At 39.3% G+C, this 27,810-nt stretch overlaps 1 pseudogene; it reads left to right on the top strand.

Moving 5' to 3' along the window:
- Positions 1-27,445, top strand: LOC140634924 (large ribosomal subunit protein eL8-like; annotated as a pseudogene).
- Positions 27,446-27,810: the final 365 nt, after the last annotated feature.

Genomic DNA, 27,810 nt, shown 5'->3' with positions numbered 1-27,810 from the left:
TTTGTCCTTTCGGCCAGCATCCTAGGAAATAGAGGCCAATGCTATGGTCCAACACACTCAACAGATGCTGCAGTCCAAGCCAAGAATCTCTCTAGGACCAGCTTATCTGCCCATCTGCACCACTGGCAAGTGGTGCTCTAGTCACAGAGGGCCAGCCTGACCATGAGAAGTGAGAGAAGAAGGGCAACTTGTCCTCCAAGGCCTTCACCCCACCCTTGCCCTGCTCACTGCCCTACTAGGACAAACTTCCTCCCAAGACTGGGACTGCGGTGGGAGCACTCTGGCTCCCCAGAGTCCTGCTCTTTCTCAGGGCCTTGCGACACCAAACTGTAGCCCAAAGACTGTAAAGCACACAGAGGGAAGTCAACACTCCACCATGTGGGTAACAGTCCCTCTGCCTACGCCGAGCTAGTGGCCCACAGCCTCTGCAAGGCACAGCCTGCTGTGGAACCTGCTTGTTCCAACTGCCATGGGGTTCCAACTGCTGCCCCACCCATCAACCGCTTCCAAGCAACTGCCACTCACTCAGAACCACTTCTGGGTCCTTGCCCCCCACCCTGGACTAGCCCCTCATCTCCTCCACTGTCTTTGCTTTGCTTCTTCGCCTGCCCCATGCTACCCCCAGAACGAGCTCAGTTCCTGAGAGTCCCAGTGGTGCCAATCACTGGTGATCGTCTCCCTCAGAGCTTCAAGCCTTTTGAAGACACACTGAAATACTTTGTCAAAGACTCAGGATCACACAAAAACTATTTGTTAAAAAAGAATCTAGGGCTTGGGGATCCCTGGGTGGCTTAGCGGTTTAGTGCCTGCCTTCGGCCCAGGGTGTGATCCTGGAGTCCCGGGATCGAGTCCCATATCGGGCTCCCTGCATGGAGCCTGCTTCTCCCTCTGCCTGTATCTCTGCCTGTCTGTCTGTCTGTCTGTCTCTCTCTCTCTCTCTGTCTCTCTCTGTGTGTCTCTCATGAATAAAATCTAAAAAATAAAAAAATAATAATCTAGTGCTGTAGAGCATTGTTCTGGCTGGGTCGACTACCCATGTGTCTGAAATCTAGTCCTGGGTCAGCCATTCCCTTCTGTCTCAATGCCAAGGTTGTGACATCCAGACTTAGTTTCCAGAAACCTATCATTTCAAATTTTGCAGTCAGAACTGGGGCTGCTATGCAGCCAGCCTCTGCCCTGGAGGCCCACCTTTTCCTCCAGCCAGGCTCACCTCAGGCCTATCTCTGTGTCATTCATCCTGCATCCTCACCCAGTACTATGTTCTCTTCCCAACACAACCAAATATCTTGAAAATTTTCCTCAGTTTGTTCTCCCTTTCCTTGCACTCCTCCTGACCACTCTTTGATCCACTGCATTCTGGCTTCCCTTACCCTGCGGCCAAGAGCGTCTTCTGTCAAGGCACCAGTGAGCTACTCATTTTCAAAAACTATGGATACATTTTGTCCTCATCCTGAGACATCCCTAGGGCCACTTCTTCTGTCAAGTACTCTGTTTTAAAACTCTGAGCTCTTGGTATTACCAAGCTCAAGAATACATACTTGGGCTAAAAAGATGAATTGAGGCCCCTTTAAGGAGTTCTGAGTCTGGTGGAAAATGCAGACTATTTTGGGGAATACAGAATGGGAGCACCAGGCCCAACCTAGAAAGGTCTGGGAGGCTTTTCCAAAGACTAAGGAGGAAGTCCCCAAATAGAGAAAATGGGAGAGGCAGGAATGAGGGCTTTCATTGCCAGTGGTCTGTCTCCTAGGCTCCCAAGTCAAAAATCACAGCTGGGCCTCCAAGCGGTCCTGAAAACAACCTGAGAAGCCCTCATCATTCTCTGGTTTTACCCGTGGTCCTCTCTGAACATCCATTATGTTCTTTTCTCTCAGCAGACTGGTCTCCTCCGCATATGGGTGCCTTGGCTGCCCTGAGGCAGCATGTTACATATCAAAACAGAGAATGACCAACTCTCTTGATGCTAATTCTTGACTTTGTCATTGGTTCATCCAAAGTTAAGGCTCCATCCCACCCAATTAGGCATGCAGAGGGAAGGAGTCGCATTGTAAAGATGTGCCAGTCAGAGCCCCCCGGGTGGATGGGGCACCCTGGCCCATAAGCAAGGGCAGACAGGGAGCCAAGCCCACCCATCAGAGGTGGATGGTAGACTGGGGCTACCACTGAGCAGGTTTTGAATGAGTCTTCTTGCTAACCTGATAAACTATCTCTTAAGGAATAGAATTAAGCTCCCATATGTGGCACCCCCTCTCGCTCTTGAGTCTTCTTTGCCACCAGTCATCCTGGGAACCACTATTCTAGGAGTGAGCAGAATATCTGTTTGATTCCTGGGGCCCAGTTCTTCCCAAACTCCTCCTGGGAGTCTGACTTGATTCCTGGGACTGTGTAGTCACTCAGGCAGTAGGGCTGTGGTGCTCAGGACTGGGAACTTTTCCAGTGTCTTTCCAACCCTACTTCTCTACATAGCCGCCACTATGAACAGTGATTCTAGTATGGATCAGAGCTATCCTGGCGTCCGCAGAGAGCACTGCCATGAATCTTCCTCTACCATGCCCACATTGGCTGGGGACTCTGCTCTCAACAGCTGCCAAAATTCTGCCAAAGCATGCCATACCCTGTGGATCCACCATGATGCAGACTGCCCAGGCTCACCCTGGAGTCACCTGAGCCAACCTTTGCAGGAGGATGTGTTTCCTATATCCCTAGGGAGCGAGTCTCTGCCTTTCTCCTTCTCCCCTCTGGGCCAACGTGGTCCCTTCCTTAAACCAAAGCCTACCTGAACTACTGTAACTCCCCTGCCCCCAGCAAACACACACACACGCACACACACACACACACACACACACACACAGGTGCTTTGGGTAAACCTGTAATCTCCAAACATGCCTACATGTCCACATGTTGTAATTGGTATCAATCTTCACCCAACACATTAATGTCATTACCTATAGGGGTACATGGAAGTGGGGACTAGGGATAAAGCAGGAAAAATAAAATAAGATAGAAACCTTACACAGACCAGTAATGATAATGGGCCAAGAACCAAAGAGTAGGAATAAATCAGTCACATCCTCTGGGTGCTACCTTGGATGAAGTGCTCTGTTGCTCTGACTACATCCTCAGCACACAAACCCATCCCAAGCTTCTACTTTTGCAGCCTTCTTCAGATGATGACCTTTGGGCTACTGGAATGGCTTCAACTAGATGTGCTGATTGCTGGAAGTAACTGGGAGTTTGTGGTCCTTTGAGCAGCCTGTGGCCAGTGGTTGATCACAGAGGTGCAGGGAAAGCCCTCCCAACCATGCCTTGAGGCAGGATCAAAACTGCAGTGTAACGTAGGCTTCAGGGCCTCCCTTGAGATTGGTCACTTAAAATCCCAGCTGGCTTGGGTCCTTCCTATGTTACTTCCCCTACTCTCTAACTAGCTTCTCCTGGGAGAGCTGCCTTAACAAATCACTTATATCCAAATCTCTGTCTTCCCCTGGGGAACATCACCTAAGACAATTCTCAGCATGAAAAAAAATGAAAAATTAATTGCTATCACATGAATGCCAAGATTAACAGGTATTTTCCTATAACCCAGCCAAATTTCCACTTGGAGACCTCATTTCATCCAGATTGAGTGAATTCCTTAGTCAATTACTGGTTTGTTCCAGTGGTGTACTGGTAAACCAGGATGTTCAAGGAAAAGAAAAAGAAAAAGTACTGATTTCTAGCATTTGCTATTTTCCATGCTACAAATACTCCCACCAAGGCCAATCTCAAACTCCCAATATGATGTCACTGAATGGAGGCTGACACAAAGTGCTCTCATAAGCCAGGAGACCCAGCCTCATGCCACCTTCCAATCCCTGATCCCACTCCTAGGATTTTGTCCATGTTACAGTGAACAAATGTGACACTGTGACTTCTGGTGCAGTGACTACCTACTCCCAAGTCCCATCAGAGACTTTTCTCATGGATGGCTGCCTCTTCCCTCAGACCTGCTGATTCTGCAACTTCCCTGACATACAAGGCTGTCTGTGGCCCTGTTTTTAACCTGCAGCATGACCTCATAATTCTCTCCCTCTGAGTTTTACTGGAGTCCCAGAGTTGTAGCCAGGAAGGAGGATGCTTCTCCTTACTCTTCTGTCTCTCCTTCTCTAGGTGTGAATAATCTAGCCTGAAGAAGGGAAGTGAGACAGGGTGGGAACAAGGGGACCCCACTTTCTTTCCAAATACTTCTCAAAGCTTTGCCCCATCTCTTCTTTCTTTGGGACACTGTGAATAAAACAACTTTAGTTCATTCACTAAGCTAGACAGGGGATACAAGGAATTAGGAAAACTGGCCTCCTCCTCCCATGGAGCGTACATTCAGTTCCTCTTCCTTCCACCTAGCCATTCAGTCATGTTAGATTCTGGGAATGCTGCCTTGGCAGAGGAAAAGGCAGTTGCAAAAAGGCCCTGGAGCAGGAATGAATTTGGTGTTTGAGGAACAGAGAGAAAGCCAGAGACAGTGGTGCATGTTATGGGGAAGTAGTAGAAGACTCGGAGAAGTAGGCAGAAACCAGATCATGCAGAGCACATAAGTCAGGGCAAGGAGGTAGGAGTCTTATTCCCAATGCAAAGGGAAACCACTGAAGGCTTATAAGAAATAAAATGACATAATTGGATTTACGTTTTTAAAAGATTTACTGCAGCCACTTTGTAGTGGAAGCCAGGAAATCATTTAGATTAGGCTCCTGCAGAAAACCAACTAAAAGAAGGCAATCATTTGACTCAGGGTACAACCAGTAAGGACATAAATATTTGAGTATTCGAGGTACAGATGAAGGTAGAAGTGACAGGACTTGATCACAGACTGATGTGGAGCCTGAAGTAGCAGAACAGAGGAGGCCTCCTAAGTTTCTGTCTTAAGCAATGGATGATCTGTGGTCCCCTTATCTGAGCTGGGGAAGATGGAAAAAGGAATCCATGTGGTGGAAGGAGGATGAGTTCCATTTTGCACATGTTAAAATAAGATGACTATTAGACATGCAAATGGAACTTTCAATTAGCTTCCTAACTATTGGAACCTGGAACTCAGGAAGAGGTGTGAGCTAGAGGCAGAAATCTGGGGTCACCAACATGGAGGAAGGATTCAAACCATAGGATAGATTTTAACCATGACCTGGAGAGAAAGGACTGAGCTTGAGCATTCACACCCTTAGAAACTAAGTAAAAGTGGGAAAAGCAAAGCACAGTGAGATGGAGCAACTAGAGAACACTCAGGAGAGAGTAATCACAAAAGATGAAAAAGACCAGTTCTAAGAGCTGTATCAAATGTAGCTGAGCTCAATGTTGACACAGAAGTGCCCGATGGCTGTGGCCGCAGGCAAGTCCCTGCTGACTTTGACCAGAGCTGGTTTCAGTGGACTGTGGGCACAGGTGTCAGAAAGAGTGCAAAGAATGAATTGGACCTGAATTCCTACTGGGAATGCTTGACTAGAAAACAAGAAGTGTGTAGTGCAGTGAGAAGGGATGACTCCCAGGAGAGAGATGCAGAGGGACCATCTTCAATAGAAGCAGAGACCTCTCCCAAGAAGAAGATAGAAAACAGAGGTATTGATGAAAATGGGTTTCTATCTTTGGCCATGAGAAGATGAGACTTCTGTTCATTTTCTGCTATCTTATTGGTGAGATGAAGCAAGATCCCACACTTAGCCATTCTTACACAAAGGACTATTAAGGACTATCTTAACAGTAGAAGAGTACTTCTCCACTCTGTACTTGCCCACCACCATTAGTGCCTAATTCAAGACCTCATGCAGAGCAGTCAACAGTAAATATTTATTGAAGACACTGCCTCTGTGTTAATCCAGAGAATATATGTATTTGTAGGAGGGCCTAAGATCACTGTTTCATAAATCTGAATATCATTTACACATGATTATCCTACTATTTCTAGATGAACCAAGCTGGCCCTGTAGCCATGATTTTGGCATCAAGATAAAAGCTATCATCAATTGAGTTTTCCACATCACAAATTTCGGTATCCAAAAAGAGTAGGCCAGGTCTGACTGATTTTGCCAGATGAGAAAGCTGTTTTTAGAAATGGAGCCACAGGAAGACTTCCTTTAAAAAAAAAAAAAGATTTTATTCATTTATTCATGAGACACAGAGAGAGAGAGAGAGAGTTAGAGACACAGGCAGAGGGAGAAGCAGGCTCCATGAAAGAAGCCCGACATGGGACTCGATCCTGGGACTCCAGGATCAGGCCCTGGGCCAAAGGCAGGAGCCAAACCGCTGAGCCACCCAGGGATCCCCAAAGACTTCCTTTAATATCAAAGCATTATATATGTGTATTTTGTGATCCCAAGGTGCACAGAGAATTTGACACTTGTTCATTTTTATCTACATTTTGAATTTGACCAAGAGTGCTCAACTTCTGCTGCGTCCCTAAATCCCACTAGACTGAAATAAAACTAAAAAAGATAATAGGAGTGAAGGGAAAATTTTGGAAGCCAGAACAGATGGATCAATTGTAGTTGATGTAGCAGCTCGAAGAAAGCTATATCATAAGGAAACAGTAGGCAAATCATAAAAAGCACTCTATTTGTGCCAGTAGACTCCCAAAGGCTCAGGAACATAATAGACCTGAACATAATCTAGAAAAGAGGGTAACCTTAGTGCTAAAAAGTTTTTAAAAGGTAGTTAACCCTCTACATCCCCTTCTGCACTCTCCAGAGCTGAACAACTGCCCCTCACCCATCCTGACAGAGGCCCCGAGCCTTGCTCTTTGCAGAGGATAAATCAGGATGTCTGAACTGGGCCCAGCTGAAGAAGGGATTGTGGAACTGAAAATAGGGAGATTAACCAAAAGTTGACAAACCAAATGATGAGATTCCCCACTCAGCTATCACAATACTAGGAGCCATGCTCAAGCTTAGACGCTCTAGGACAAAACATGAAAGAAACTACTGAAGAATCTTAATTATCCAGAAGAAAAGACCTAGAGATACTTAATTAGGAATCTCCCTCCCCCACCAAGAAACATTCCAGCCACATGCCCCTACAGGGAAGACTGTACAGTTGAACAGTAATGCACAGAGGTCCCAGTACACTTTTAAGTTCAAAGGATGACTGGACAACCTGAAGGAAAAATGTATAGAGTGAAAGACACTAAAACATATGAAAAGAAACTTGGAAAAAATAAATTCAAGAATAAGAAAATTCAAAATATTCTCATTAGTATGCTCATAGAGGCAAGAAAAGATATGTCTTCAATAAGCAAGGGTGGATGGCTTCATGTTTTATATACATATCTAAAGGACAACCAAAGAAAAAACTGTTAGAAAGTAAGAGTTTGACAGTAGACTTTAAAAATCAATCAACATCAAGGATGCTTAGATGGTTTAGTAGATTAAGCATCTGCCTTTGGCTCAGGTCATGATCTCAAGGTCCTATAATGAAGCCCTCAGGCTCCCTGCTCAGCAGGGAATCTGTTTCTCTCCCTTTCCCTCTAGCCTTCCCCGCCAAATCATGCTTTCTCTCTCTCTCTCTCTCAAAAAAAAAAATCTTATTTAAAAAATCAATAAACTTTATTAGTTTGACTTGACATCATTAGTCATTAGGGAAATGCAAACCAAAACCACAATGAAATACCACTTTGCACACACTAGGATGGTTATAATCAAAAAGACAAAATAACAAGTGTAGGTGAGAATGTGGAGAAATTGGGACTTTTATATATTACTGGTAAGAATGCAAAATGGTACAGCCACTGCAGTTCCTCAAAACTTTAAACATGGAGTCACCATATGACCCAGCAATTTCCAAGAGAAATAAAAACATATGTCTGCACAAAATGTGTACAGAAATATTCATAGCAGTTTTCACAAAGTAATCCATGTGTCCATAACTGATGAATGGATAAATAAAATGATATGCGACAAAAGAAATGAGGTGCTGATAGATGGATGAACCTTGAAAACATTATGTTAAGTAAAAGAAACTGACATAAAAGGCCATGTATTATATAATTCTGTTCATATGAAATGTCCAGAATAGGCAAATCCATGAAGACAAAAAGATTATTAGTGATTGCCAGAAGCTGGGAGGAGAGAGAAGCAGGGAGTGCTTTCTAATGGACACAGGGTTTCTTTTGGGGATGATGAAAATGTTTAGGAATTAGAAAGAGGTGATGGTTTTACAATTTTGTGAATATACTAGGAAAAGAACACTGAACTGTACAAATTAAAAGGGTAAATCTTATGACATGTGAGTTATATCTCAATATATGTATTGTGGGTTTTTTTTTAAATGAATGGATTATAAAGTTAAGAAAAATCACAGAAAAAATCAAACAAAAGGACAAAGAATTGGAAAATAAAAGAGGAAAAATAAAATCATAAAGTCCAACATCTGAATGATCAGATTTCATAGAAAGACCAAAGAAAAGAAAGGAATAAAAAAATCAAGTAAATAAATTTTCTCGGGATCCCTGGGTGGCGCAGCGGTTTAGCGCCTGCCTTTGGCCCAGGGCGCGATCCTGGAGACCCGGGATCGTATCCCACCCACGTCAGGCTCCCGGTGCATGGAGCCTGCTTCTCCCTCTGCCTATGTCTCTGCCTCTCTCTCTCTCTCTGTGTGACTGTCATAAATAAATAAATAAATAAATAAATAAATAAATAAATAAATGCCCATAAATTCCAGAACAGCAATGAAATTTTTTAAAGTGACTCTGAAAACTAAAAATCAATTGCATGCCTTAAACATTCTGAGACAAATATTTTGAATGCAAAATTCTATATTCAGCCAAACTAGCAATGAAGCATGGTGAGGGAGGCATTTTTCAGATAGGCAAGTTCTCAGCAAGTTTACTTCCAATATACCTTTCTAAAAAAAAAAAAAAAGTACATAGCAGCTGTTTTCTACAAAATAGAGGGAATAAAAGCAAGAAAGAGAAATTCATAGCAGCCAGAAAGTAGGGAATCCCACGTAAAGGAGAGGTGATAACATACAATTCAGCAATCATTCTCCTTGGTATTTTTACCCAAAGGAGTTGAAAATGTATTAACCTGCACACAAATGTTTATAGCAGCTATATTTATAATGGCCAAAATTTGGAAGCAAATAGGTGAATGGATAAATAAACTGTGACACCTCCAGACAAGGGAATATTATTCAGTACTAAAAAGAATGAGCTAACAGGTCATGAAAAGACATGGAGGAAACTTAAATGTGTTCACTACTAAGTGAAGAAGCCAATCTGAAAAGACTACACATTGTTATGATTCCATCTATATGGCATTTTGACAAAGACAAAACTACAGTCAGTAAAAGGACCATGGTTGCCAGCAATTAAGGGAAAGAAGAAATCAATAGGCAAGCACAGAGAATGTTTAGGACAGTGAAACTATTCTATATGATATTTAATGATGGGTACATGTGTTATATATCTGTCAAAGTCCACAGAAAGTACACCACCAAAAATGAGCCATAATGTAAACTATGAAATTTAGGTGATGATAATGTGTCAAAGTAGGTGCACCAGTTGAAACAAATGCATCACTCTAGCTAAGATGTCAGTAACGGGAGGCTATGCATGCATGCAGCAGGGGACACATGAGAAATCTGTGTACTATCTGCTCAATTTTGCTTTGAACTCAAAACTGCTCTAAAAAATAGTCTTAAGAAGTTAAAAGTTAATTCATTTCAACCAGTAATACTGCTTCTAACAACATTTCTTATGAAAAAAATCAGAATGATTAAGAAAAATAATGTATTTATAAATGGTGAAATGTTAACAATTTGACTTTTGTTTGTAAACATAATAAAATAGGGGAAGAGGGAGTCCAAAAGAAAATAAGTGAAAACAATCTCTAGGTTGAGGAATTTCCTAGTGAAGGGAGAGCCCCAGCAATACCTATGTACCAGGCCAAGAGAGAGAGCAACCAGCGCAGGTGGAAGCAGACAACAGAATTGATGATACTAATGTTTGAATGTGTTGAGAGATGATTCCTACAATGGTGGGAGGAGGGGGATGGAGTGTAGAGTTGAATTAGTGATGAGAATATAGAAAACCAGAGTAGAGAGAGGATTACTCACTCTAGAGGAAGTATAACACCATCCAGAAATGGAAGTGATTCTAATACAGTTAAGTTGCCCAACTGTAAAGAGAATTTACTTAGTCATAATGATGTAAACGCTAAATACTGACCCTAAACTTTAATAAAACACAATGGGATTTTTGAGAGCACATGAAGAGTGGTGAAAATATATTTGCACCCCCATGTTTATTGCAACATTATTAACAGTAACCAAGACATGGAAACAGCCTAAGTGTCCATAGGTGGATGTATGGATCAAGAAAATATATACACAATGGAATAGTATTCCACCATTAAAAAAAGCAAATCCTACCATTTGCAACAATATGGGTGGATTTTGAGGGCATTGTGCTAAATGAAATAGGTTAGACAGAGAAAGACAAACACGGTATGACCTCACTTATATGTGGAATCTGAAAAAAAAAAAAAGAAATGCAACTCATACATTCAGGAGACAGATTGGTGGTTGTCAGAGGTGGGGGTTGGAGGGTGGGCAAAATGGGTGAAGGGTCAAAATGTACAAAAGTCCTCAAGATGTAATGAACAGCATGGTGACTATAGTTAATGATACTGTATTGCATATTTGAAAGTTGATAAGAGAGTAAATCTCAAAAGTTCTCATTACAAGGAAATAATTTTTAACTGTGTGTGATGATAGATATTAACCAGATTTATTGCCACGATCATTTCATAGTACACATACAAATTTCAAATCATTATTTTATACACATAATGAATGTTACATGTCAATTACACCTCAATTTTTTTTTAAAAAAGAGTCAATGCAAAGGATGAAGGGAGCAAGCAAGGGGTATTGATGAGACCTGAAGTCCCAGCTTAATGGGAACCCATCAGTTGGGCCTGAAACGGAACAGTCAAGCAGTAACAGCGAAAACATGTAAATTACAGCAATAAGATAAATATTAAAAAAAAGAGCTAAGAAAGTTGAAATTGGCTGAGATGGGTGGGAAGATTGGCAAAGGAAAGCTGTTTTCCATAAATGAGAGAACAATTTGCCTCTAAAGTATGTGCATGGACTTTGATAAAAATAAAACTAAACAGAGAAGTTTCTGAAAGATGATGTGTCACACACAGATGGCACTGTAGCTGATGAGCAACAAATGCTTCCTGAGTGCTCACTATGTGCCAGGTGTTGCTCTAGATGCAGGAAGCAATCAGACACACACTCCTCCAAAACACATATACATACACGTATTATCCAATATGTTCACACTGTGGATGAGGAGCCAGTTGTTAATTTGGCCTGGCGTTTTATTGGTTGACAACAGAAACAGTCTGAAATGCAGGATGACTGGCCTGGTTTACGAAAGCTGAGAGATTTGAAAGTTGTGTAGCATTCCAGGTTTCATTAGTTGTAAAAATGCTTTCTGTTTCATTGTTAAATGATTATTTTCATCATACCCAGGATATTCATAGCTTAATGTCATTCATAGCTTAATGTCACATGTGGTTACAGATGAAGACTGGTAATCCTCTAACATCATTTTTGAGTACTGTGCTGAAGTCGTGTGTTCATGCACAATTCAACATGATATCCTTGAAAGAGGCAAATGAAACTGCAGGAAAACATCTGATTTTAGATTGTATTGTTATAATGTTTTATCAATCATTAAATATTATAATTATGGTAATTTATTTTCCTGATTTCCTTCTTAGAGCTCTAGATTTTGGTCATTTTCAGTTTGCTAATTGTTGCTTTCTCAGCAGAGTCTAAATATAAAGAATATAAGCCCATTTCCATGAGTGTCCTTTGATATTAGTGATTTCACTTCTTTATGCCTCACTTTGTGCCTCACTTTATCCATTCATTCCCCAACTGCAGAAGATTGTTGAACCATTTGGAGTACTATTTTAGGAAAAAAAGTTATTTTGTATAGGAAATATTGCTGGCTTTAAAATTAGAAATTAAATTGGCTACATGCAGGTTTTTTTAAGAAGGCTCAAAATTGCTTGTAAGATACAAGTTATTCTGCTCAGCATAATACACTAACTCCATCCATTGCAAATGGCAAGATTTCATTCCTATGGCTGAGTAATAGTCCATTATATAGTTATACCACATTTTCTTTATCCATTCATCAATCAACGGACATTTGGACTCTTTCCATATTTTTTTAAGATTTATTTAATTTAGAGAGACAGAGTATGAGCAGGAGGCACAGAAGAGAGAGCTAGAGAGAATCTCTAAGCAGACTCCACACTGAACACCAAGCATAATGTGCGGCTGGATCTCACGACCCCAAGATCACAACCTGAGTGGAAACCAAGAGTCAGACACTTAACCAACGGTGCCACCCACGCACCCCTGGGCTCTTTCCATATTTAACTATTGTTGATAATGCTGCTATAAACACTGAGGAGCTTATATGTAGAATTTAAGAAAAAAAAAAAACAGATGAATGTAGGGGAAGAGGAAGACAGAGAGGCAGAGTACCTTAAGAGACCCTTCACTGTAGAGAACAAACTGAGGGCTCCTGCAAGGGAGGTGGGGGATGGGGTGGGCCAAATGGGTAATGGATGTTACTGTGATAAACACTGGGTGTTACATGTAAGTGATGAATCACAAAATTTTACTCCTAAGACCAATATTACACTACATGTTAACTAACTAGAATTTAAATAAAACCTTGAAAACAACTAGAAAGATACATGCCATTGAACATGTGGATTTAAGAGAACATAGAGTAAAAGCTGCCCCGATTTCTCTTCTACCTCCATCAGGTTGGGGACAGTCCTCATGACGTCAGTTTGACTGTGGCTGTGAGCAGCAGGCTAGTCTCTGCTCAGAGACCAACAACCAGAACGATATGCCATTCCAGCTCCCCACCAGAAACCCACTCCAACAGCCCAAGAAGGTCCCACAGCAGCCCTCCCAGCATGCCTTGCAAGGAGATCCCCCAAATAGTGTAGCTGGTCAAATATCCTCTAAATCAGTGCCTTCCAATTGTTTTGTTCACCCAATGAGAAAATATTTTAATTCAAAACTTCAACATGCACGTGTTATCAGTCATACTAATAATATCATGATTATTATGAGACATAAAACAGATATTAAAAGAATCTAGATATAAAATAAGTTTTTCTACTGGAATTCTAGTGAAACACTGTGCACACCCATGAGTGTATTACCCCACTGTAGTCATACCTCATGTTATTGTCCTTCATTTTATTGTGCTTTACGAATATTGGGTTTTTTTACATATTGAAGATTTGCAGCAACCCTGTATCAAGTAAGTCTATCTGCACTGGTTTTCCAACAGCATTGGCTGACTTCATGTCTCTGTGTCATATTTTGGTAATTCTGTCAATATTTCAAACTTTTTCATTATTATTATATTTGTTATGGTGATGTGTGATCAGTGATTATCACTCACTAAAAGTTCAGGTAATTAACATTTTTTCAAAATAAAGTATTTTTAAATTAAGGTATGTACAGTATTCTTTTAAACATAATGCCAATGCACACTTAATAAACTACGATATAGTGTAAATGTAACTTTTATATGCACTGGCAAACCAAAACATTTCTTTAACTCAAATTTTTGCTGTATTTACTTTGTTGTGGTGGTCTGAAAAAGAATCTGCAGTATCTCTGAGGTCGACCTGTGCCTGAATCTCCCAGCTACCTGGAATCTGCTTAGGAGAAGCAAATACATCCCTCCTAGGCCTGAGGGCTCTTTTCTGCACCGATGGAGGTACCAAATAAGCAAATAAATGCCCAGACCAAGTTTGGATCAAACTAGATATCAACAACCCGCATAAATCGCAAGAAAGATATCAAATAGAATGATGAAGCTATATGTATTCATGGAGGGGGTGGGGGGGGCGAGGGATGGAAAAGAGCATAAAGAAGAAAAAAATCAGCCAGCCATATCTCAACTAAGAGACAACATTGCTTACACTTCAGAATGCCGTTTTTCAGTGACTTTCTACACATTGAGATGTTTCTTTTCAAAATATGCTATTGTAGAAGTTCCTTTTTTCATTTATGAGGAATATTTTGTATGTCCTTGTCACCATTTTTCATTATCATAATGTTGCATAATTAATTTCTGTTCATGATTTTTACACATTCTATTATGGAAATTCCAAACATATACAAAGCAAACAAAAGGGTATAATGAACCCAAATGTATTCATCACCCAGCTTCAATGATTTCTAAACATTCTGCTACTCTTGTATCATCTGGAACTCCACCCACTTCCCACACTCCACCAGATTTTAGTTTTTTTATGTAAAATTTACATACAATGTGCTCCCACATCTTAGTTGTGTGATTTTGATAAATGGATAGCCCACACCCTGATCATATTGAGGCTTCTTTAAGCTTCCCTGAAAATTCACTCAATGCTATCTACCAGAGAACCAGTCGCAATTTTTTTCAACCTCAATTAGTTCTGTTCCAGAACTTCAAGTAAGCAGAGTATGTAGTCTTTTGTGTTGGCTTTTTTCACTTAGCAAAATGTCAATGAGATTAATCTATGTTGTAAAATTCATTAGTAGTTTCTTTCTATTCAGGAGTAATATCATCCCATTGCATAAAAATGCCCCTCAAGTCATTGTTCTGACAATGGGTATTTGTGTTGTTTCCAGTTTGGGGCAGTTGTGAATAGGGCAGCTATGTTTTTTTCTACAAGTCTTTCTGTGGTCACATATTTAAATTTCTTTTGGATAAATATCTAGGAATGGAATTCCTGGCTTAAAGGATAAGTAAATGTATAAGTTTATAAAATAAAGCTGCAAAATTGTTTTTCTAAAATAATGGGACCATTGTATTTTCCCACTAGAAAAGCAGTAGTGTTCTGGTTTCCCTACATCTTCACCAACACTTGGGTTGAGTATGTTTTCAATTTTAGTTGATGTAATAGGTCACATTTGCATTTTGCTGATGACTAAAGATGTTGATCACTTTTTCATTTGCTTATTGGCGAATCATATCTTCCTTCATAGAATGTTCTAGTATTTCACACATTTTTGAGTTGTCTTATTTTTGTTGATTTGTGGAAGCTCATTGTTAATATATGCATTGCAAATACCTTCAGTCTACTCATGTTAATATCATCTCTTGGTAAACAGTTTTTAATTTTATGAAGTCCAATTTTTTTAAGATTTTATTTATTAAATCATGAAAGAGACACAGAGACAGAGACACAGGCAGAGGGAGAAGCAGGCTCCCTGTAGGGAGCCTGATGTGGGACTCCATGCCAGGACCCAGGGATCATGACCTGAGCCAAAGGCAGACACTCCACTGAGCCACCCAGGTGCCCTCAGTTTTTCTTTTATGATTAATTTCTCTGTGTCCTAACAAGAAATCTGTCTATCCCCATGTCAGAAAGATACCACTTATGTTTTCTTTTAAAACCTTTATAATTTCAGATTTTATAGTTAAGTCTATGTTCAATATTCATTACTTTTGCGTGTATGATGTGAGGTCGGGGACAAGGCCCATTTTATTCTAATGTGAACATCCAGTTCTGCTACAATTTGTTGAAAAACCTTCCTCTCATTAAATTACTTTGGCATCTTTGTTGAAGCCCAATAGACCATGTTGGTGTGGGTCTATTTCTTCTCTGAGCATCCTATTTCACTGATATATTTGTCTGTCCTTCTGTCCCACACTATCTTGATTACTGTCCTTTTACAATGAGTTTTGAAGAAAAGTAGTGTTAAGTCCTCCAACTTTGGTCCTCTCTACCAAGATTCCTTTTTTTTTTTTAATTTTTTAAACTTGTATTTATTTATGATAGTCACAGAGAGAGAGAGAGAGACAGAGACATAAGCAGAGGGAGAAGCAGGCTCCATGCACCGGGAGCCCAATGTGGGATTCGATCCCGGGTCTCCAGGATCGCGCCCTGGGCCAAAGGCAGGCGCCAAACTGCTGCGCCACCCAGGGATCCCTCTACCAAGATTCCTATGGATATTCTAGGTCATTAGCACCTCCACATCAATTTTATAATCAGCTTATCAACATCTATGAAAATGGCTCCTGGATTATAATTGATATTACATTGAACCTATAGATTAATTTGAGGGAAAGAACAATACTGAGTCATGTTATACTTCTCCTTCATTCTCTCAGGCCTTTAATTTCTCTCAGCAATGTTGTGTAGCTCTCAGTGTAGCAGCTTTTCACATCATTTATCAAATTTATTCCTATTTTGTAATTTGGGGTTCAACTATAGATGGAATTTTAAAATTTCATGTTCCAATTGTGGTGGTAGCAGTGTTTCTGTTAGTATATAGTAACATAATTTATTTTTGTATGCTGACCTGTTATCCTGAGACCTGGCTAAACCCAAATATTAGCTCTAGAATGCTTTTAAGATTATTCCTTAGTATTTTCTATATTAACAGCTATGTCCTTTTAAAAATCCAGAGAATATGTTAAATCAATCTTGTACCATGGGGATAAATCCCACTTGATGGTGACATATAATTATTTTTATACATTGCTGGATAATATTTTAAAAACTTTTTTGAATCTATATTCATGAGCAATATTGGCCTAAGATGTCCTGGTTTTATATTGTATTGGTCAAGTCTTTGTATTGAGGTTGTGCTGGCTTTAAACAAGTCAGAGTTTTAAAACTTTTTCTTCCTCTTTATTCTGAGTTTATTTAATACTGTAATTTATCTTCTTTAAAAGTTTTCTAGAATTTACCAGTAAAGTAATCAATACCTGGAGTTTTCTTTGTGGGGACACGTTCAGTAACAATTTCCATTTATTTGCTACATACACTACTATTTCTTCTTGTATTAGTTTTGTTAAATTGTATTTTCCAAAGAATTTGTCCATTCCACCTAAACTGTCTAATGTGTTGATATAAATTTGTCCATAATACTCCTATTTATCATTTCGACATATATAGTTGCTGTAACAGTTGCTGTCTTTTATACCTAGTATTGATAATTTGCATTTTCTTTACTTCTTACTAGGAATTTATTAATTTTATTAAACTTTTCTAAGAACCATGGATCATTAAGAAGTTGGTTGCTTAATGACACATCAGATTAAGGGCTACTTACCAAGATCTATAAAGAACTTATTAAACTCAACACCAAAGAAACAAACAATCCAATCATGAAATGGGCAAAAGACATGAACAGAAATCTCACAGAGGAAGACATAGACATGGCCAACAAGCACGTGAGAAAATGCTCTGCATCACTTGCCATCAGGGAAATACAAATCAAAACCACAATGAGATCCCACCTCACACCAGTGAGAATGGGGAACATTAACAAGGCAGGAAACCACAAATGTCGGAGAGGATGAGGAGAAAAGGGAACCCTCTTGCACTGTTGGTGGGAATGTGAACTGGTGCAGCCACTCTGGAAAACTGTGTGGAGGTTCCTCAGAGAGTTAAAAATAGACCTGCCCTACGACCCAGCAATTGCACTGCTGGGGATTTACCCCAAAGATACAGATGCAATGAAATGCCGGGACACCTGCACCCCGATGTTTCTAGCAGCAATGTCCACAATAGCCAAACTGTGGAAGGAGCCTCGGTGTCCATCGAAAGATGAATGGATAAAGAAGATGTGGTTTATGTATACAATGGAATATTCCTCAGCCATTAGAAATGACAAATACCCACCATGTGCTTTGACGTGGATGGAACTGGAGGGTATTATGCTGAGTGAAATAAGTCAATTGGAGAAGGACAAACATTATATGGTCTCATTCATTTGGGGAATATAAATAATAGTGAAAGGGAATAGAAGGGAAGGGAGAAGAAATGGGTAGGAAATATCAGAAAGGGAGACAGAACATGAAGACTCCTAACTCTGAGAAACGAACTAGGGGTGGTGGAAGAGGAGGAGGGTGGGGGGTGGGGATGAATGGGTGACAGGCACTGAGGGGGGCACTTGACGGGATGAGCACTGGGTGTTATTCTGTATGTTGGCAAGTTGAACACCAATAAAAAATAAATTTATTATTTAAAAAAACGAAGTTGGTTGCTTAATTTCCAAATATGCGGGAATTTTCTCGATATTGTCCTGCTGACTTAATTCCATCATGGTCAGAAAGCATGCTTTATAAGACTTCTTAGTGTTTTATGATTCGCCGATGTTTTTCTGGCCCAGTTTTGATGTATGTCAGTGAATATTTCACTTGAACTTGGGAGAAGCATTTTGCAAATGTTGGATATAATGTTTATATTTGTTATGTCTTCCTGATGTATCGACCCTTTCATCATAATGAAGTAGTGCTCTTTACTTTCAGTAAATCTCCTTATCATGTTGCCTGATATTAATGTAGCCATTCCAGGTTTCTTGTGATTAATATTTCGATACATAGTAAGTTAAACAGTACTTTTTCAGAAATTCATGCCCTCCTAAGGCCCCAGAATGTGGCCTTATTTGGAAAGAAAGTCTTTGCCGAACATCATTAAGGTAAGGAGAGATAGGAGATCATAACTAGATTAGAGTGGGGCCTAAATCCAATGAGATTGTGTTTATAAGAGCCAGAAAAGGACACGCAGAGACACAGGAAAGAAGGCATGGAGGCAGAGAATGCAGTGATGCTGCCATAGTCAATAGGCACCAGAGCCACCAGCACTGGAGGAGACCACGAAGAACTTTCCTCTACAACCTGCAGAGAGAACGTGGCCCTGCCAACATCTTCATCTTGACTTCTGACCTTCAGGACTGTAAAAGAATGAGTATCTGTTTTAGACTTCTTAGCTTGGGGTAATCTATTATGGCAGCACTAGGAAACAAACACACCGACACATATCTTTTTCCTTCTTTTTTCTATCAGCCTATTTGTGTCTGTATTTAAAGTGTGTTCCTTATATACAGCAGAAAGTTGGGTCTTTTCTTTTTTAGACATTCTCTGTCTTTTATTAAAAGACATTTTTTAGACATTCTCTGTCTTTTATTAAAAGGTTTAGTCCACTTACATTTAATTATTAAAATAGTTGGATTTAAGTTAGCCATTTTGCTATACGGTTTATTTGTTTGCTTCCCTCTGTTCTTTCTTTGGGCTTAATTGAATACTTTCTGGTATTTCAGTTTTTTCCTCCAATTAGTTTTTTAGGTATTCTACTTTTCACTATTTTTTAGTGGTTTCTCTAGGGCTACATTGTACAAAATGGTAGCCACTAGCCACATGTGATCATTTACATTTATTTTTATAAACTATTGAAGAATCATTGACATAAAATATTACATTAGTTTCAAGTATACAACATAGTGATTCAATAATTTTATACATTACTCAGTGCTCACTATGGTAAGTGCAGTCATCATCTGTCACCATACAATGTTATTACAATATTATTGACTATATTCCCCATGCTCTATCTTTTATCCCCATGACTTAATTCATTTTATGACTGAAAGTTTGTACCTCTTAATCTCCTTCACCTAATTTGCACATTTCCTCATCCACCTTCCCTCTGGCAACCACCTGTTCTCTGTATTTAAGAGTCTGGGATTTTTAATTAAAATTAAAATTTAGTTCTCAATTGACAATACCCACATTTCAAGTGTTCAGTGTGACTACATGTAAGCCACTACATGTAAGTAGTGGCTATTTTTTTTATAGCTTTTCTCTGTGGTGCTGTGATGCACATTTTTATTTTTATTTATTTTTTTAATAATAAATTTATTTTTTATTGGTGTTCAATTTGCCAACATACAAAATGACACCCAGTGCTCATCCCGTCAAGTGCCCCCCTCAGTGCCCGCCACCCAGTCACCCCCACCTCCCGCCCTCCTACCCCTTCCACCACCCCTAGTTCGTTTCTCAGAGTTAGGAGTCTTTATGTTCTGTCTCCCTTTCTGATATTTCCTACACATTTCTTCTCCCTTCCCTTCTATTCCCTTTCACTATTATTTATACTCCCCAAATGAATGAGACCATATAATGTTTGTCCTTCTCTGATTGACTTATTTCACTGAGCATAATAATACCCTCCAGTTCCATCCACGTCGAAGCACATGGTGGGTAATTGTCATTTCTAATGGCTGAGGAATATTCCATTGTATACATAAACCACATCTTCTTTATCCATTCATCTTTCGATGGGCACCGAGGCTCCTTCCACAGTTTGGCTATTGTGGACATTGCTGCTAGAAACATCGGGGTGCAGGTGTCCCGGCATTTCTTTGCATCTGTATCTTTGGGGTAAATCTCCAGCAGTGCAATTGCTGGGTCGTAGGGAAGATCTATTTTTAACTCTTTGAGGAACCTCCACACAGTTTTCCAGAGTGGCTGCACCAGTTCACATTCCCACCAACAGTGCAAGAGGTTCCCTTTTCTCCACATCCTCTCCAACATTTGTGGTTTCCTGCCTTGTTAATGTTCCCCATTCTCACTGGTGTGAGGTGGGATCTCATTGTGGTTTGGATTTGTATTTCCCTGATGGCAAGTGATGCAGAGCATTTTCTCATGTGCATGTTGGCCATGTCTATGTCTTCCTCTGTGAGATTTCTGTTCATGTCTTTTGCTCATTTCATGATTGGATTGTTTCTTTGGTGTTGAGTTTAATAAGTTCTTTATAGATCTTGGAAACTAGCCCTTTATCTGATCTGTCATTTGCAAATATCTTCTCCCATTCTGTAGGTTGTCTTTGAGTTTTGTTGACTGTATCCTTTGCTGTGCAAAAGCTTCTTATCTTGATGAAGTCCCAATAGTTCATTTTTGCTTTTGTTTCTTTTGCCTTCGTGGATGTATCTTGCAAGAAGTTACTGTGGCCGAGTTCAAAAAGGGTGTTGCCTGTGTTATCCTCTAGGATTTTGATGGAATCTTGTCTCACATTTAGATCTTTCATCCATTTTGAGTTTATCTTTGTGTATGGTGCAAGAGAGTGGTCTAGTTTCATTCTTCTGCATGTGGATGTCCAATTTTCCCAGCACCATTTATTGAAGAGACTTTCTTCCAGAGGACAGTCTTTCCTCCTTTGTCGAATATTAGTTGACCATAAAGTTGAGGGTTAGTGGCTACTTTAGAGAACAATACAGATATATAACATGTTCATCAGGGCAGAAAATTCTATTAGTAACTTATCACAATCTACTTATGGTTAATATTGTACTATTTTCCACAAAACACTGGAACTTTGTGAGAGAGTATAGTCCCTTTGCCCACCACATCCTTTGTAACATTTCCATAGATGATATCTGCACACTCTATAAACCCACAATACACTGTTCATATTTTTCCTTAAATAGGCATATGTTTTTAAAAGAAATCTTAAAAAGAAAAATACATGTAGTCTTCATACTCACCGGCATATTTGCCATTTATGCTGATCTTTGTATTTCCTCTGGATCTAAGTTACCATCTGGTGTCATATCCCTTTAGCCTGAAGACTTCCATTTAGCATTTTTCATAGTACAGGTCAGCTGATGCCCATCTTCTTATATTTTAATTTTACTTTTTTTCACTTTTATTCTTGAAGTATAGCTTTGCAAGATATATAATTCTGGATTGGTGATGTTTTTCTGTATTTCAGCACCTCCACTATGCTGTTCTGCTGCCTTTCAGCATCCAATGTTCCTGATGAAAAGTCAGCATTTTTCACATCCTGCTTCCCTATACATAATGTCTCTCTTTCTTTGTCTACTTCTACAATTCTCTCTTTGTATTTGAAGTTCAGCACTTTCATCATATGTGCTTATGTGTGTTCATCTTTATATTAATCTTGCTTGTGGTTCACTGGGTTCTTTGGATTTGTAAGTTAACATTGTCTCATCAAATATCAGAAGTTTGGAGCCATTACTTCTTTGATTATTGTTTCTATGCCAATTTTTTTCTCATCTATTTCTAGGACTCTAATTGCACTTTGTTTAGACCACATAATATTGATCAACAGGCCTCAGAGAATCTGTTAATTTTTCTTCAGTTTTTTCCTTTCTGTTCTTCACATTGGATCATTTCTATTGATCTATTTTTAATTTCACCAACTTGTTCTTTTTCTATCTTCAACCCGCTGGTAAGCACATACAGTGATTTTTTTTAATTTCAGTTATACTTCTGAGTTTTAATATTTCCATTTGCTTCTCTTTTACTGTTTCAAATTCTCTGTTTAGATTATCCATGGGTTTGGGCAGCCCTAGTGGCGCAGAGGTTTAGCGCTGCCTGCAGCCCAGGGTGTGATCCTGGAGACCCGGGATCGAGTCCCACGTCGGGCTTCCTGCATGGAGCCTGTTTCTCCCTCTGCCTGTGTCTCTGCCTCTCTCTCGCTCTTTCTGAATGAATAAATAAATAATGAATGAATAAATGAATAAATCTTAAAAATAAAAGATTATCCATGGGTTCATTCCTTATGTATCTACCTTCTTTTAACTCTAAACATATTTGTGATCACTACTTTAAAGCCCTTGTCTGCTAATTGCTACATCTGGTTTATCTAGGCATCAATTAATATTACTTTATTTTCTGTTATATCACTCTAATGAATGCTTTTGTTGTTGTTGTTGTTGTTGTTGTTCTATAAACCACTTAAGGTAGCTGAACTCAAAATCTGTCTTAAAGAAAGAAACCATGAAATCTTTGTTCTGTCCCTTTATATTTTTTAGGTGTTTTGGTCAGGCCCCCAATCTCCTGCATTGTTGTTAGTTGGTTTTTGTTGTTGTTGTTGTTGTTGTTGTTGTTGTTGTTAGTTGTTAGCCAAAGATTTGAGTGGATTTTACAGACAGATTTGTGTGGCTCACATTTCTAAAGTTCTCTCCCTTCTAGGATTCCACTAGTAATTTTTTGGCTGTTTCCCCAGCTCCAAATTCTATTCTCTGATATCTCAGGCCAATAAGTAGGCCCAGCTTCATGGACATATTACCTGCAAAGTTATACATGACTTCATGCCTGTTTTAATATTCTGTTATCATTGTCTTGAAATTCCTAAATTTTCAACAATGGACACTGGACTTTTATTTTGCACTGGTCCTCACAAATTGTGTAGCTGGTCTTGCCGGTAATATTGTGGCTTTCTGCTGCCCACTGATTGCAAATTGGAGAGTGTCCTCAAGCAAAAAGCCTTAAAGTCACAAATCTTACCCACAGCTTGTATTTTTCCAGGGTAGACTTGCTCTTGTTACTCTCCAGTACATTAAAACAGGAGATACAAATATATTTTTTAATTGATTAGTCCAACTGAGCTACCCTACTCAACCATGATTTTGAACTAGGGGCAATTTTGCATAGGGGCATATTTAGCATATCTGGAGACATTTTGTTGTTGTTGTCATTATTGAGGAAGACCGCCACTGGGTAGAGGCCAAGGATGCTGCTAAACATCCTATAATACACAGGACACCTCCCCACCACAACAAATTATCTAGCCACAAAAGTCAATAGTGCCAAGGTTGAGAAATCCTGCATTATATAAAATTAGCCCTCTTTCATTTTTAATGGATACATTAAAATTCTTGAGAATGTATCATTGTTTAATCAATTCTCTTTAACTACACATCATACTATTCAAATATAGTTTCAACTGGAGAGAAAGAAGCTAAATTGGTCTTAACTCATTTCTACAAGTTTTACCTAAGTTTCCAATTAAACAATATGAAAATTTGTAAAAATGTGCAATAATAAAATGCCACTTTCATCAACTGACCAGGATTTCCATGCAAAACCTTTCACTATATCCAATTCTGATTGCTCTTAGGAAGTTCAAAGGAAAATGGATTTAGACTGAAATAATACTATTGACATCAGTTAAGATTAAATACAAAATTATACCTTAAATTAACATGCTATAAGTTTACATTTACTTTAGAGTCCCCTCATGATTTCTGTTTTCCAGTTCATAATCATTCTTTGACTTTATAAATTGCTTGCTTACATGACCCAATTTTCATGAATTAAAAATCATACTGGTTAAAGAGAAAACACTAAATTTAACTAAAGTGATATATAAATATTAAATATTTTATTCTAATTTATCCTATGCAAAGAAGACATAATTTTGTATAATTTGTAATTGAAAGTGTTGAAAGAAATTGAAATATGGGCAATATGAGCACAACAAACCTTCCTTGGATTCTTTTAATAGGATTTTAAGAATTATTTTCACTTTATAATATTGGGTACTAATAAAAACATTGTCTTCTATCTCTTTTAAGTAAACTCTTTTAAGTAACTTTTAAGTAAAGGTGAGTGAATTCTCATCTAGATACATAGTAATTTACATACTTTAAAAAATCTATAATAGGGGCACCTGGGTGGCTTAGTCAGTTAAGCATCCAACTTTTGATTTAAGCTCAGGTCATGCTCTCAGGGTTGTGAGACTGCACCCCAGTCAGTCTCCATGTTCTGCCTGGAGTGTTCTTGAGAGATTCTCTCTCTCTCTTTCTCTCTCTCTCCCTTTCCCTTTCCATCTTCCTCTCCCTCCCCCTCTACCCCTCACCCCAGTTGTTCTAGCAGTCTCACTCTCAATTAATTAAAAATAAAATTAATACTATATTAATACTATTAGTTAATTAAAAAATAAAATCTATACTATATTTGTTTCTATATTCACCAGGCTTTAATATATAAAATGTCATCCATTTCTTGAAGTTTAATAAGTTATAACAGGAAAGGAATTGGTATATATTCTTCCCAGTTCAAATATCCCTAACTCTGAAAGGTCTTCCCTGTATCACACACAAACTTCTTCCCCTACCAATTTTTTTTTATTGAAGTGTAATTAACATACAGTGTCATACTAGTTTCAGGTGTACAATATAATGACTTAACAATTCTATATTTTACTCAGTGCTTATCATGATAAGTGTACTCTTTAATTTTCATCACCTATTTCACCTATCCCTTCATACCCATCTCTCTTCTAGCAAACACCAGTTCTCTGTATTTAAGAGTCTGGTTTTTTGCCTGTGTCTCTTCTTTGTTCATTTGTTTTGTTTCTTAAATTCCACATGAGTGAAATTGCATGGTATTTGTCTTTCTCTGATTTATTTCACTTAGCATAATACCCTCTAGGTCCATCCTTGTTGTTGTAATATTTCATTGTGTATATGTGTGTGTGTGTATATATAATACTATATATTAACAATATAATTGTATTACATAGTATTAATACTATTGTAATATATATACATATTGTGTGTATAAATTATAATATACATATATGTATTATATATATATATATATATATATATATATATATATATATATATATATATATTACAGCTTCCTTATCCATCTATCAATGAACACTTGGGTTGCTTCCATATCTCAGCCATTGTAACTAATGCTAACTATAAACTTAGAGGTGTGTGTATCCCTTTGAATCAGTGTTTCCCTTTTCTTTGCCTCCCTCCCCAAATTAAGTTGGGCCTTCTTAGAGAACCCTGTTCCTTCTCTTCACAGCATTTGCATAATTTGAAATACATAATAAATTTATTAATTTGTGTACATATGACTTTTTAAAAGATATTATTTATTCATTTGTGAGAGATATAGAGAAAGAGAGAGAGAGAGGCAGAGACACAGGCAGAGGGAAAAGCAGGCTCCATGCAGGGAGTCCACTGTAGGACCTGATTCCAGAACCCCAGGATCACGCCCTGAGCCAAAGGCAGACGCTCAACCACTGAGCCACCCAGGCATCTTTGTATTTGATTGAACATATTTCTACTTCACTAGTATATGAATACCACAAAGACTCCTGTCTTTTGCTTCAATGGATACCAACCAGAATGCTTAGCATTTTGTTGGTGCTTGATAAATACTAAATAAGTGAATGGATAAATGGAGAATGGGCAGGCGAATGAATACTGAAAATCACAGTGATGCTTAATAGCTTTTTCTGTTTTCTCAAGTTAGATTTCCTATAGTCCTCCTTCATTCTACTCCTCAAAAACCTACAAGTGCAGCTAATTTTGGCAAACTTGGGGGATAATGTTAGGTTCAAAACATTACATGGTATTTGTTATTAACAGGGCCCTAAAATAAATGTAATCTAGATCTCCAATTTCCTTCTCAAAATGTAATCAGAAGCCTGGGTGTCTCAGTTAAGTGTCTACCTTCGGCTCATGTCCTGATCCCAGAGTCCTGGGATTGAGCCCCCTCAGGCTCCCTGCTCAGTGTCTGCTTCTCCCCCTGCCTGTCCCCTCCTGATCTTTCTCTCTCTCTCTCTAAAATATTTTTTTAAAAATATAATCAAAATGTATCTTTCTCCTCCAGACATCCAAGATGCCAAAAGGAAAGAAGGGGAAGGGGAAGAAGGTGGCCCCAGCTCCTGCTGTTGTGAAGCAGCAAGGGGCCAAGAAGGTGATCAGTCCCGTTTGAGAAAAGGCCCAAGAATTTTGGCATCAGACAGGACATCCAGCCCAAAAGGGACCTCATTTGCTTTGTGAAATGGCCCTGCTACATCCGGCTGCGGTGGCAAAGGGCTATTCTCTATAAATGTCTAAAAATGCCTCCCACGGTTAACTAGTTCACCAGGGCTGCCAAAAAGCTAGTCACCTGCTTAAGCAGGCTCACAAGTACAGACCAGAGAGGAAGCGAGAGAAGAAGCAGAGATTGATTTGGGCTGAGAAGAAAGCTGCTGGCAAAGGGAATGTCCCCACTAAGAGGCCGCCTGTCCTTCAAGCTGGGGTTAATACTGCCACCATCTCTGTGGAAAACAGGAAGGCTCAGATGGTAGTGAGTCCACATGATGTGGATCCCACTGTCTTCCAGCCTGCCCTGGGGGTTCTCTACTGCATTAACAGGGGGAAGGCCAGGCTCTCCGGGCCTGCTCCACAGGAAGACCTGCACCACTGCTGCCTCCACACAAGAAGACAAAGAAGCTCTGACTGAGCTGATGGCAGCCATCAGGACCAATTACAATGACAGATATGATGAGATCCACCATCACTGGGGAGGCAATGTCCCGGGTCTGGCTCACATTGCCAAGTTGGAAAAGGTAAAGGCTAAACAACTGGCCGGGAAACTGGGCTGAGTGGATGCTGTTGAATTTTCTGTACATAAAAGAAATAAGTTATCTTTCAAAATAGATTTTAAAAATAATAAAATAAAAATGTAATCAAATGTAATATAAAAACCAAGTGCCAACTGGTACAGTGTACCCTTATTACGTGCGGTGTCGCGTTAAACAGACCAATGTGATGCTATTAGTCAGATTTATATTAGATATATTAAACAGTTGTAATATTTCATGTCATTGTGCTAGAAATTAAGGAACGTGTTTATAACACAGTTGCTAAAAGCTATCAAAGATGATGCATGTTAAGTGGGAAATCATGGAGATGGTGGAGATCTCTGGTGGGTCTGTATCCATAGGAGGCCTGGAGAAATATGCCTCTGCTCCTCTCTGCCCTATACTGTGGATTAAAAAACAGGATACAGAGTGCAATTTCATATATTTGTTTTAGCAAATAAAAAAGTGTATGGCAATTACATGTTCTTCTTTGCAATGTTTAATAATTGTAATTGTTAAAAATGATGTCATGGACCCCCCGGAGATTTTGTCAAGATCAAAGCCATAATAGAATTAAGGATCGAAAGCGTGCAGACATGTCCAGTGTGTAAGTGAAAAGGGAGAGGCAAGGTGCGGTGCTCTCTGCAGGTAATAGATCCGGCAATTCAAGATCTGAAAGCTACCATCCCTACCCCTTTATTAGGTTTCCCGTTCATATTTACCACTATCCCAGATCGAAGCCACGGTGGTTTTTATAAGTGCTGCAATGGCAGCTCTGGGTGGTGACGGCAGCAGCACCGCCACTGCGGCACGGCCCGCAGCTGCGAGTGGGCTCGGGCAGCCG

Source organism: Canis lupus, chromosome 6 (assembly GCF_048164855.1).
Source record: "Canis lupus baileyi chromosome 6, mCanLup2.hap1, whole genome shotgun sequence".
Taxonomy (NCBI): Eukaryota; Metazoa; Chordata; class Mammalia; order Carnivora; family Canidae; genus Canis; species Canis lupus.
This window is presented reverse-complemented; position numbering and strand designations above follow the sequence as displayed.